The sequence below is a fragment of the Pelophylax lessonae genome (assembly GCF_965119305.1).
Source record: "Pelophylax lessonae genome assembly, chromosome: 8".
Taxonomy (NCBI): domain Eukaryota; kingdom Metazoa; phylum Chordata; class Amphibia; order Anura; family Ranidae; genus Pelophylax; species Pelophylax lessonae.
In genome coordinates, this window is record NC_138775.1 from 234,209,283 (window position 1) to 234,221,522 (window position 12,240).

Genomic DNA, 12,240 nt, shown 5'->3' on the forward strand with positions numbered 1-12,240 from the left:
TCCTTTGTATGCAATGTAATCTTAAGCAGTGCTATTTGTTTTGCCCAGTGTACCCCTATATACTGCAGACCGACCCTACGTTATAGAGGGGAGGAGGTGTTCTGTATTCTGTAGTCGTATCTGTCCTAGGGTGACAATGCTGCTCCATAGATACAGTATGATGACTGAGTGATGTCACCCCAGGGCAGAATGTGAGTTACTGGCAGGATCACCAGTTGGAAATAAAGGTAATAAAACATTGAAAAACTGAAAACTAATGAAGCCATCGCATCGAAGGACTGCTATGCTACAATTTATAACATTTATGTTGGGTTTAGATATACTCTACAACCACCTAAAAAAATGTGTTTCTGTTCTGCTAGACAGGGTGAGAAATTGTCAAACAATACCGATTATTTAACAAAAAAAATCATGCCCTCTCTAGTTTGCAACAACCAGCAGATCAACCTCCCAGAGATCTTATGGTTTGGAAAGCTTTATGTGATATTTTTTCATTTTTCTCTTCTTAATTCAATACCGAAGGTGTAATTTCCTCAAGGCAGGTGGGCTGGTCTTAGAAGACAAGTAAAAAGGCTTCATTTTATTAGTCCCCAAGAGATATAAGAGGACGAGGTGATAAGAGCACAAGTTCAACCACCACTTTTAAGCTGACCATAGACTATACCATTTGATTGTACAATCTCCTGTAGATTTTCCAACAACTATTTATCGTAAGGGCCTGGGCGATTGTTTACACTTGTCTTCATATTACATTTAGTAACATTACATTTTGAAAGACCATTGATATATATGTTGGGCTGCAGTGGTGTACCAACCAGGCGGGCGGTCCGCACCGGGTGCCACACATTGAGGGGTGACATCCAGGGCCGGTCGCCGGACAGTCTCCGTCACTCACTAACACAGGAGAGCGGAGCAGGAGGCACTGTCTGAATCAGAACGAGACAGAGAGAAACAGCAACCCTGAATAAACAGCAGGAACTACCGGAATTAACTTTCTAAATTATTGAGCAGGTGATTGGTTGCTAGAGCTCCAGCAGTTCCCGCTGTTTTTCTCTCTCTCTCTCCCGTTCTGCTTCAGTGCCTCCTGCTCTGCTCTCATGTGTCTCCCGCCCTGCATGCCCTATTAAGGTAGGAAGAGGAGAGCTGGGAGGGGCTGTGTAATGTAAGTGGTTCCATGGGGGGGGGGCTGTATAATGTAAAGGGGTCTATGGGGGCTGTATAATGTAAAGGGGTCCATGGGGGGGCTGTATTATGTAGAGGGGCCCATGGGGGAGGGAGGTTGGCTGTGTAATGTAAAGGGGCCCATGAGGGGGACTGTGTAATGTAAAGGGGTCCATGGGGGGGGCTCTGTAATGTAAATGGGTCCGTGGGGGGCTGTGTAATGTAAAGGGGTCCATGGAGGCTGTGTAATGTAAAGGGGTCCATGGGGGGCTGTGTAATGTAAAGGGGTCCGTGGGGGGCTGTGTAATGTAAAGGGGTCCGTGGGGGGCTGTGTAATGTAAAGGGGTCCAGAGATGTGGGGGGGGGGGGCTGTGTAATGTAAAGGGGTCAATAGGTGTGGGGGACTGTTTAATGTAAAGGGGTTCAGCGGTGTGGGGGAGGCTGTGTAATGTAAAGGGGTTCAGAGGAGTGGGAGCTGTGTAATGTGAAGGGGTCCAGAAGTGCGGGGGCTTTGTAATGTAAAGGGGTTCAGAGGTACGGGGGCTGTGTAATGTAAAGGGGTCCAGATGTAGGGGGCTGTGTAATGTAAAGGGGTCCAGAGTTACAGGGGCTATGTAATGTAAAGGGGGGTCTTCCTACATTTTACCCGCAGTTATGGCTGCAGTCCTATAGATTTCTATTAGGTTGCAAGGTATTTTCTGCATTTTCTGAAAGCGCACCAAAAGTCCTGCATGCTGCATCTTTGGCGCGCTTTCAGGAAACAGGAAAATAATTTTTTGGGGGGGAGTGACACCATGTTTTACTGCACCAGGTGACACTAACCCTAGTGATGCCACTGGCAGAAGCACATAGTAAGTGTGCCACTGCCAGTTACATGTATTTCTGTCTGGTGCCTCAGGTCAGTCAGTACCATTTTTGCAGAGGAGGAGAAAGAGGGGCCTGGCCACCGGGGGGGAGCAGACAGAGGAGGATTCTTTCGGGTTCCGGGCCGCAGTGGGCGGAGGAACTACAGGCGACGTTACTTGACGACACGCCGATGTGGGGTGCGTCGACTGCCCGCCTGGGGGGGGGTGACAGATATAGGATCCACCATGGGTGCCAAATACTCTAGGTATACCCCTGTTGTACTGTATTGATATATAATACTTGTATTATAACCCCCTTATTGGATTCTCAAAGAGATTCATGGAGAATCTACTCAAAAAGTAGAAAACAAGTAATGTCATTTCAAAGCAGGGCAAGAGGGTGGGCATAAACCTCCTTTAACCACTTTAGTACCACGCTACTGCCAAAAGATGGCTACAGCATGGTGCTGTAGCCCTGGGAGGTCCATAGATTTATCAGAACCCGGCCCCCTTCACGCCTCCTGGGCCTCTTATCAGGCACGCTCTGTGCAGTCTCATCAGTACCCATCAGAGCAGTCTCATCAGTACTCATCAGTGCAGCGTCAACAGTGCCCATCAGTGCAGCCTCATCAGTGCCCATCAGTGCAGTCTTATCAGTGCCCATCAGTGCAGCCTCATCAGTGCCCATCAGTGCAGTCTCATCAGTGCCCATCAGTGCAGCCTTATCAGTGCTCATCAGTGCAGCCTCATCATCACCCATTAGTGCAGCCCTATTAGTGCCCATCAGTGCAGTCTCATCAGTGCTCATTAGTGCAGCCTCATCAGTGCCCATCAGTGCAGTCTCATTAGTGCTCATCAGTGCAGCCTTATCAGTGCTAATCAGTGCAGCCTCATCAGCACCCATAAGTGCAGCCCTATCAGTGCCCATCAGTGCAGTCTTATCAGTGCTCATTAGTGCAGCCTCATCAGTGCCCATCAGTGCAGTCTCATCAGTGCCCATCAGTGCACCCTCATCAGTGCAGCCTTATTGGTGCCCATCAGTGCAGCCTCATCAGCACACATCAGTGAAGATGAAAAGTTACTTATTTGCAAAATTTAACCTTTTTCTTTTTTTTTTTTTTTACAACATTTTCAGGTTTTTTTTTTGTTTGTTTAGCAAAGAATAAAAACCCAGTGGTGATTAAATACCACCAAAAGAAAGCTCTATCTGTCTCAAAAAAATGATAAAAATTTAATATGGGTGCAGAGTTGCATGACTGCACAGTTGTCCCTCCTGGGCAAGTATGGGGTGAAAATGCCCAGTATTTAAGTGGTTAATGCTTGAAGGGGGGAGGGGGTGGAAGTCTACTTTACCCCACCCAGAATTTAAACCCCTATTGGAAGAAATGTGCAACCTACAGTTCACAAATTATATTAGTTCAATTACCAAATGCTAGAAATAATTACATATTTGGTAAAATATAAAAAAACAATCTTCATGAGAGAAATATGTAGCCTGCCTTTGATCTCCTTCTGAATTTTCTAGTGGTTTGGATAGCATAACAAACCAGCAGAATACACGGGGGAAATACATCGATGGGAGTTGTTTTACCTACCAAACGATTTGTATTCCAGTCCATCCAGTTCTGAGAATTAGAAGGTTCTGCCGCACAGCACAGCCATGTCTGACAGAGAACTGATCTTTTTTTCCTGCAGTTAGGTGACACTGACAGGTCTTGTCCCTCCCCCAGTTTTTGAGTGGACAGTGAAAGAAGAAGAAACAGATTGATGAGGTCATGGTTTGTCACTCCGCTGTTACCATTTATCAGCATGCTACTTGTTATTGCAGCATACGTGATTGGCTCCTTGTGCTGCATCTTCCTTCCCCAGTCTGGGCTTTGCTGTACAGGCACTGCATATCTGATATCAAGAACATTTCAAATACTCAGACTACTTGCATATTAAAACAATAAATTTAAGGCTGTTTTAATGAATAGAACGCTATAATTTGTGTATTTTATGTATACCTGGAGTTCAGCTTTAAAGTAGAGCTATGGGCAAAATAAAAAATGACGGTCTGTCATTAGCATTAACGCGGCAGATTTTATTTTTCTGCGTCCCCCCATTACCATACTTTTATTACCTGTAATTCCTGCCTTTAACGAGATGACATTGCTTTTCATTCTGCAGTGAAATCACGCAGCCGCATTGTCACTGTGAGGACAGGGTAGTCTTAGATTTAAATGTCGTTTAAATAAGTTACAAATTAAGTCTTAACTCCAGTTCACTTGTTTTAATCTGCTTTCACACTGCTGCGATAAGCGTATTTTGATTGGTTTGCACAAAAGTTATCGTGTCTACTAACTATGGGAAAGGTTTATGTAATTTTTATTGTTTTTTTTTTACTAGTAATGGCAGCAATCTGCGATTTTTTGTGGGACTGCGACATTGCGGCGGACAGATTGATATTTTTGACACTTTTGGGGGGACCAGTGACATTACTACAGTAATCAGTGCTAAAAATATGCACTGTTAGGGTCCATTCACACTGGCGCGACACGACTTGCTGGGGCGACCTGTGAAGTTGCGGTGCACAGCGTGCATCGCGACCTCGGCGCGACTTGCAGGGACTTCATATAATTGAAGTCTATGTAAGTCGCCTCCAGGTCGCCCCAAAGTAGTACAGGACCCTTTTTCTAAGTCGGAGCGACTTGTGTCGCTCCTATTAGAACGGGTCCTGTACTATTCAATGGCGAGCTGACAAGTCGTGCTAGTGTGAATGGACCCTTACTGTAATAATGACACTGGCAGGGAAGGGGTTAACATTATTGGTGATCAAGGGGTTAAATGTGAGCCTAGGGGAGTGATTCTAACTGTGGGGGGGCTTCTGAAATGTCCATAGAGACATGTTATAGGTGTATATAAAAGATTCACATGGGTTCTATGATCATTTCAGGGAGAAGAACGGTCAGCTGTGTTTACAACAGCCGACCCTCCTTCTCTCTCAGCGGGGAATGATCGCGGGTGTCAGGTGGCAATCGGAGCCGCCTGACACACGCATCGACTTCCCCGCTGACGAGCGGGGGCAGGAGGGCGCCGTCGGCGGCTTGCGCTCGCCCCCTAGCCTTCTGAGAGCGAGTGATGTATACCGACGTCACTTTGCCCAAGAGCGGCTGCCTGCTGCAGTAAATCTGCGGTGGGCGGTTGTAAAGTGGTTAAAGAGATGTATTTACCATTGCTTTTTCTTTTGATTTTTTTTTTAAGTGATTGCTAGCGATCATCTGGTAAAAAAAAAAAAAATTACGTTTAAAACTGAAATGAAAGGCAAAACATTTTTGCATAGATATAAAAAAAAGCATTATAAATACTTTTTTTATTTTCTTTTTTTTAGAAGTGATCACATTCCCTCTGTTCTTAGCTGCATACCAGCTAGGAGGAGGAGAAGCAACAGCACACTGAACTCTCCAAAGAACGGCTGTGCAGGGGTGGCATGTCTGATCATTGCAGGAGAGCAGGCTGAGTTCACAGCATAACTAGAGAACTGACCACTATGTGTTCTCCAGCTAAGCGTGGTCAGTTTATAAAAGGAAAGCAGAGGGACTGACAGGAACACCAGGTATTTCATACAAAGAAAGCAATACAAAGAGAACAGTAGACTTTTTCATACAAGTACATGGTATAGCAGGCACAGATCAGGAATATGAAATCCTGGGGTAACAAACACTTTAACCGGAAAACTGATCAGTGTGAAAGAGTCCTTAGGAAGTTACAGTTTTTTCAGTTTAGAGAATCTTGATCTCTATCAGCCTATCTGGAGTGTGGGTTTGCCGTCATCCCTAAGAAATTTTGTGTGCGGGTTGGTACCTCAGGCCAAGTTGGTGGGATTTTTTAGGCAGGTAATGTTAGTGAAGGTAATACACAATTGTAAAATACGACAAATATTTAATGTCTAGTATCAAGCAGAGTACATAAAGAGTACATAGTTAATAGTGATGGGTTATAGACCCAGATGAAGAGATGTGCACAGTTAAGAAGTTTTTCGTGACAAGTGTTTAACTCGGTGACTATTTAGGATAGATCTCTGTCTTGTCAGAGAGTTTCTCCTGCGTTTACCCTACGCGTTTCGGTTCAGAGTTGAGCCTTTTTTCAAGGGTAGTAGTCACCAATTCTGTAACATTTATATAGATACATTCATTAGTAATCTTGTAGTAAATACCACAGATTTTATTCAATGTGGTATATAAGAAAGTATACATACATATGTTTTTTGTTCCATGTGTGATCATGATATGCATCCTTTTAGAACAGCGAGAACCTGGGCTGCATCCTCTAACTAAGGGAAAGATTTCTGTCATTTTTGGTGTTTTTTTTTTTTAACGAGTAATGGCGGCGATCTGCGTTTTTTTTGCGGGACTGCGACATTGTGGGGGACAGATCGGACCCTTGACTGACATTTTTTACACTTTTGGGGGTACCAGTGACATTACTACAGTAATCGGTGCTATACATATGCACTGTTACTGTAAAAATGACACTGGCAGGGAAGGGGTTCATTTTTATTGGAGAGGGAGGGGTTAATGTATGCCTGGTGCTTACTGACGTGTGTGGGGGGAGGTGACTGAGTGACACAGGGACAGATCGCAGGTTCAGCTATGCTGAACCCTGCAATCTGACCCTGCCTGTTTACACAAGCGGGCGGATCTCCACACTAGATCCCCGACGATCGGGGAAGAGCAGCGGTGATCACCGCCACTCCTCCCCTGGCCCGACTCCCGCTGTAACTGAATACAGCGGGAGCGAGCCTCCGGCGGCGCGTGAGCGCCACCTAGAGAGGGGAATATGTGGTGACGTAGGTCTACGTCGCCAGGCGATAACGAGCCACTTTGCCGCGGTACAGTCAATGTGACTGGTCGGCAAATGGTTAAAAGACCTTTGCATATCATATGCATTGGGCTATGCTGCAATGGTGGGTGCTGAATAAAGTAGGGATCCTGCATTTTATAGATTTACCTCAACCAGGGCCTCTGATAAGGCAGTACAACCGTTCCTGTTGTACTGGGCCTGAGCCCCATTAGCTAAATAGGGAGGGCCCAGGGCAGCTTTATTGTTCATTTCTGCCTAAATGAATAATTGGATTTTACTAAATCACACTGTGCTCCTACTTCCTTACCAGGGCTTAAATTACATTTACCTGGATCCCATCAGGTCCAGAAGGTGGGAGCAGAGGAGGGACTTTTTTTTTTCATTTTCAGTGCGTAGGTAAATAAAGTCGGTGCCGCTGTTCCACTGCACCCCTTTGTTGGGGGTGGCTCTTCAGCAAGTCTGTACGGACCCAATTATTTCTTACAGCAGCTTTGACTACAACTGGAGAGTGCAAATTCTGGTGCAGCTGTGCATGGTAGCGAATCGGCTTCTAACTTCAGCTTATTCAATTTGGGCTCTTTCTCACAGTATGTCTGTCGGACTCCGTTTATCTCAGCGGGGGATCGTTCCACCGATCCCCCGCTGAGCAGGAGGATGACAGCTGTGTCTCCGCGCTGTGTGCGGAGACACAGCTGTCAGTTCCCCATGCATCTCTATGGAGGAATCGGATGGGAACGGACCGTCGGTCTGTTCCCATCCGATCCGATCAGCTGGACGGATGGACAATAGGGTTTCCATCCATCCAGATTTGACGGATCGGATTCGATTGGATGTCAGCGGACATGTCTCTGCTGACATCCGATGCCCCATAGGGATGCATGGGGGGACCGTTCAGATCCGCTAAAAAAACATACAGGCGGATCTGAACGGTCCGCCTGTGCGAAAGAGCCCTTAAGCTTTGACAAAATAATCTGGAAGCTGATTGGTTTCTATGCAGAGCTGCACCTGATTTTGCACTCTCCAGTTTAAGTAAATTAACCCCAATGTGTTGCAAAGCAGTACACCCCATTGTAACATGCTGCTGTGCATAAAGATGTATGAAATGTCATTTTGTGAAATTTCAAAAAAAAGATAAGGAAAAAAGTGAGATGCTTCACTACAATGTATCGGCACCTCTCCCTCACAGCATACATCAGTGGCTGTGGTGGAAACGTGGTCTCTGGTGTGAACGAGCCCTGAATATACTTCCATTGCATTGATAAAGTATCCATCGTGCATGCAAAACTGTGAGAGCATGCCACAAGGAGGGAAGTGCAAACAGCAGTGGTGGCCCGTCCATTGGGGTCGCAGGGGCGCCGCCCCCCCTATCCATGCATCCAGCCCCCTTATCTACATGCAGGGTGCCGGACGCATGGATTCCAATGAGGGTTTGTTTTATTTTTTTGAAGCACGTGATTAGAGCCAGAGGCTCTAATAGGCTTAAAAAAAGGGTGGGCTCAGGGCTCGGGGCGCAGAGCACTGCGCCCTGAGCCCACCCAGTTGTGTGACAATAGCGAATGAATATTCTCTATTGTCACACAGATTCTTCTCCTGGCCAATCAGGAAGCGGGTCCTGAGACCCGTTTCCCGATTGGCCGAAAGTAGAAACCATGCTATTGGCCAAGGAGGAGGAGGAAGGAGACGCAGGGGAAGCCCGACCCACGGAGGAGATTGAGGGGGAACCCGCCGCCGCCGCTGCCTTTCCTCCACATGTCAGTCCAGGGTGAGTGAGCTGGTGACTGGGGGGGGAGGTATGGTGTGCTGGCTGGAGGTGGTGTGGTTCTGGAGGGGGGTTATGGTGTGCGGGCTGGTGTAGTCCATCTGTCGCCCCCCCCGGCCCATGGAGCAACAGCCGCCACTGGCGAGCAGCATTACAAGATCAACAAAAAATATAAATACAATAAAAAGAATAGGAAAACATATAGATACCAACAAGTGTGCATCGCTCTCTGCATATCTACCCACCTTCTGGCCTTCATAAACTAGATATACCCTAGGACAGCAATTATATAATAGTTATGTGGAACGGCAGTTATCTTCTAAAGTAACAGAGGTGCGTAGTGGATATTTGCCAGCTGCTTACATCTGTGCTCTCTTTTCTTGTTTTGTATGCTTGGATCTGTCGCCTTTGTTAATTCTCTTTTTGTTGTTCCCTGCGTTAATTAAACGCCTTTTATAGTGAAAAAAAAACTAGGGTGGCAAAAGGTTCTACGACCAAATTAAAAATAAGCCTCATTTGTACCAGAGAGTTCCCCTTTTATCCTGTGCCCCAGGAGTGTCTTTTGTGATTTGCAGATGGTCTGTGACAATCTGTGAACCCTGGGCTTTTACAAGCTGTTGAGATATGCGTGCCTCAAAGGCAGTGAGGAACTGCAGGAGTCCATCATTATTATAAAGCTGTCATCATAGACCTGAGCGGCAGCTCAACAGCACCATCTGCTGTCCATTGGCCTTTTGTTCACTTGAAGAGTCTAAATAAATCTGTATCAAATAAGTGTAAAATAGGAGATTAATAGCTCTTGGCAAGGTTAGTTAACGTGCTAATTAAATATTGTTATCTCGGGAATCCATTTGTTTGGGGAATGAAAAAACATGTATATTCCCCTTTAATAAGTGCTTGCACTATTACATTTTTAATGTAGAATTGTATTATTTAAAGAAGTTTGATCTGAAGAAAATCCTCTAGCTGTTTGGATCTTTAAATAGAAAACATGAACAATTGTGTCTCAGCTACTAAAGCTGATGTTCAAATGAATTAAAGGAGAAGTAGGGGCAAAGCTTTATTGGCCCTACTTCTGCCGTGGGTCACAGGAGTGCACTTAGTTCTGCAGTCTTGTGACCCGCATTCAGCTGACTGTGGGCTAAAGTCCGCTGTTGGCTGATGTCACTCAGTCCAGGCTCTGGGTTGGATCAGTGGTGTATTTTGGTTATGTGCTGCCCTAGGCAAGACTAAAATGTGGCGCCCCCCCTTCTCCCCCTCCTATGTAAATTTGCCCCACTCCTTCCTTTTTAACGGATGTGACTCCCTCCAAAATTGAAGGACTATAAGTCCCAGCACGAACCCCTGAGATCTCACGAGAGGGGCGGTGAGAGGGGGTGGGGGGAGAGAGAGGGGTGGGTGAGGAAGGGAAAGAGAGAGGGGGTGGGTGAGGAAGGGAGCAAGAGAGGGGAGTGGATGAGGGAGAGAGAGAGGGGGGATTAGAGAGAGGAGGGGGGTGAGAGAGCGGGGGCTGAGAGAGAGGGGGGGATGAGAGGGGGATGAGAGAGAGGGATGAGAGAGAGGGGGTGAGAAAGAGGGGGGATGAGAGAGAGAGAGGAGGGGGGTGAGAGAGAGGGATGAGAGAGAGGGGGGTGAGAGAGCGGGGGCTGAGAGAGAGAGAGGGGGGATGAGAGGGGGGATGAGAGAGAGGGATGAGAGAGAGGGGGTGAGAAAGAGGGCAGATGAGAGAGAGAGAGGAGAGGGGTGAGAGAGAGAGAGGTGGATCTAGAAACCAGTGGCCAATAGAGTCTCAGGTGGAGGGGGTCGGCTTTTTTGCTGCCCCCCTTCAAAGTGCTGCCCTAGGCCTGGGCCTTGTCGACCTAGGCCAAAATACAGCACTGGGTTGGATCCCAACTTTCATGTCAGGATTGACCCAGATGCCTGACTGACAGCTGGCTCAGTCTCTCAGCATACCGCTGAGAGCCTGAGCCAGCCGCGTCCGCCCCCCTCCACAGCCGGCGCTCCAGTGAACGCTGCAGGGGTAGAGCAGAGCGCTGATGACTGATGGTCACTGGCTCTCTGCTCACTGAAGACTGAGAACTGAGCGATCAGCAGTCTTTGATTGCTCAGTCTTAGAGCCAGTGGGGGGGACAAATGCATCAATAGACCAATGCTGCATCCGCCTAGGTGAGTGCAAATCTTTGTTTTCTCTCAATCCCATACTTCTCTTTTAATCTTCTAAACCAGACAACCAGATTGATTTGTTGTCTATACTCTCCCCAGTTTAAGATAATTGGGAATAAGTGGGAGTCGTGATGGGTCTGTGCCTGTCCTCTACCACCACCATTTATGACACACTGAGGAGAAAAAGAGGCCATACATAGCTCCTTCCTTTTCTTTTTCTTCCATGTGTAAGTAGGAATGTATTGTTTTCGTGCTCTTTTCATATAGGGTTGTGGTTAAAAAGTAGTGCCTAGATCCTAAATTAAAATTAAGAATACAAAGAGAGGAAGGAGGGGCTTGGGGATTTTCTTGGTACCATTAGACACCATCAGACCATATAAAATCAAAATGACATAATGTTTACATGAGATAAGAATATATATATACAGTGTCAAAAATGAAAAAATTTGGGAGACCTGCCTTTATACACACATGAACTTTAATAGCATCTCAGTCTTAGTCACTAGGGTTCAATATTGAGTTGGCCCCCCCTTTGCAGCTATAACCGCTTCAACTCTTCTGGGAAGGCTGTTCACAAGGTTTAAAACTGTGTATATGGGAATGTTTGACCATTCTTCCAGAAGAGCATTTGTGAGGCCAGGCACTGATGTTGGATTAGAAGGCCAAAGGTGCTCTATTAGGTTGTGCAGGCCAGTCAAGTTCATCCATGTCTTTATGGACCTTGCTTTGTGCACTGGTCCAAATGATTTGGTGGAGGGGAGATTTTGTTGTGGGGTTGTTTTTCAGGGGTTGGCTTGGCCCAGTAGTTCCAGTGAAGGTTGATCCAACCCAAACTTGCTCATCCATGTCTTAATGGACCTTGCTTTGCACACTGGTGCGCAGTCATGTTGGAACAGGAAGGGGCCATCCCCAAACTGTCCCCACAAAGTTGGGGTCATGAAATTGTCCAAAATGTCTTGGTATGCTGACGCCTTAACATACTGTGACATATCGAAGCAGAGCATGATCCCCTCCCTTCGGAGACTGGGCCACAGGGCAGTATTCCAACATGATAACAATCCCAAACACACCTCCAAGATGACCACTGCCTTGCTAAAGAAGCTGAGGGTAAAGGTGATGGACTGGCCAAGCATGTCTCCAGACCTAAACCCTATTGAGCATCTGTGGGGCATCCTCAAACAGAAGGTGGAGGAGCGCAAGGTCTCTAACATCCACCAGCTCCATGATGTCATCATAAAGGTGTTGAAGAGGACTTCAGTGGCAACCTGTGAAGCTCTGGTGAACTCCATGCCCAAGAGGATTAAGGCAGTGCTATAAAATAATGGTGGCCACACAAAATAATGACACTTTGGGCCCAATTTGGATATTTTAACTTAGGGGTGTACTCACTTTTGTTGCTAGCAGTTTAGACATCAATGGCTGTGTGTTGAGTTACTGTATTTTCTGGAGTATAAGACTACTTTTGAACCT

General features: G+C 46.5%; 1 protein-coding gene across 1 annotated transcript in view; it reads left to right on the plus strand.

The window, feature by feature from the left end:
- The window catches only part of TNR (tenascin R), a 663,536-nt gene that overhangs the window by 562,202 nt on the left and 89,094 nt on the right, over window positions 1-12,240 (plus strand). The gene's annotated exons all lie outside the window — the stretch shown is intronic.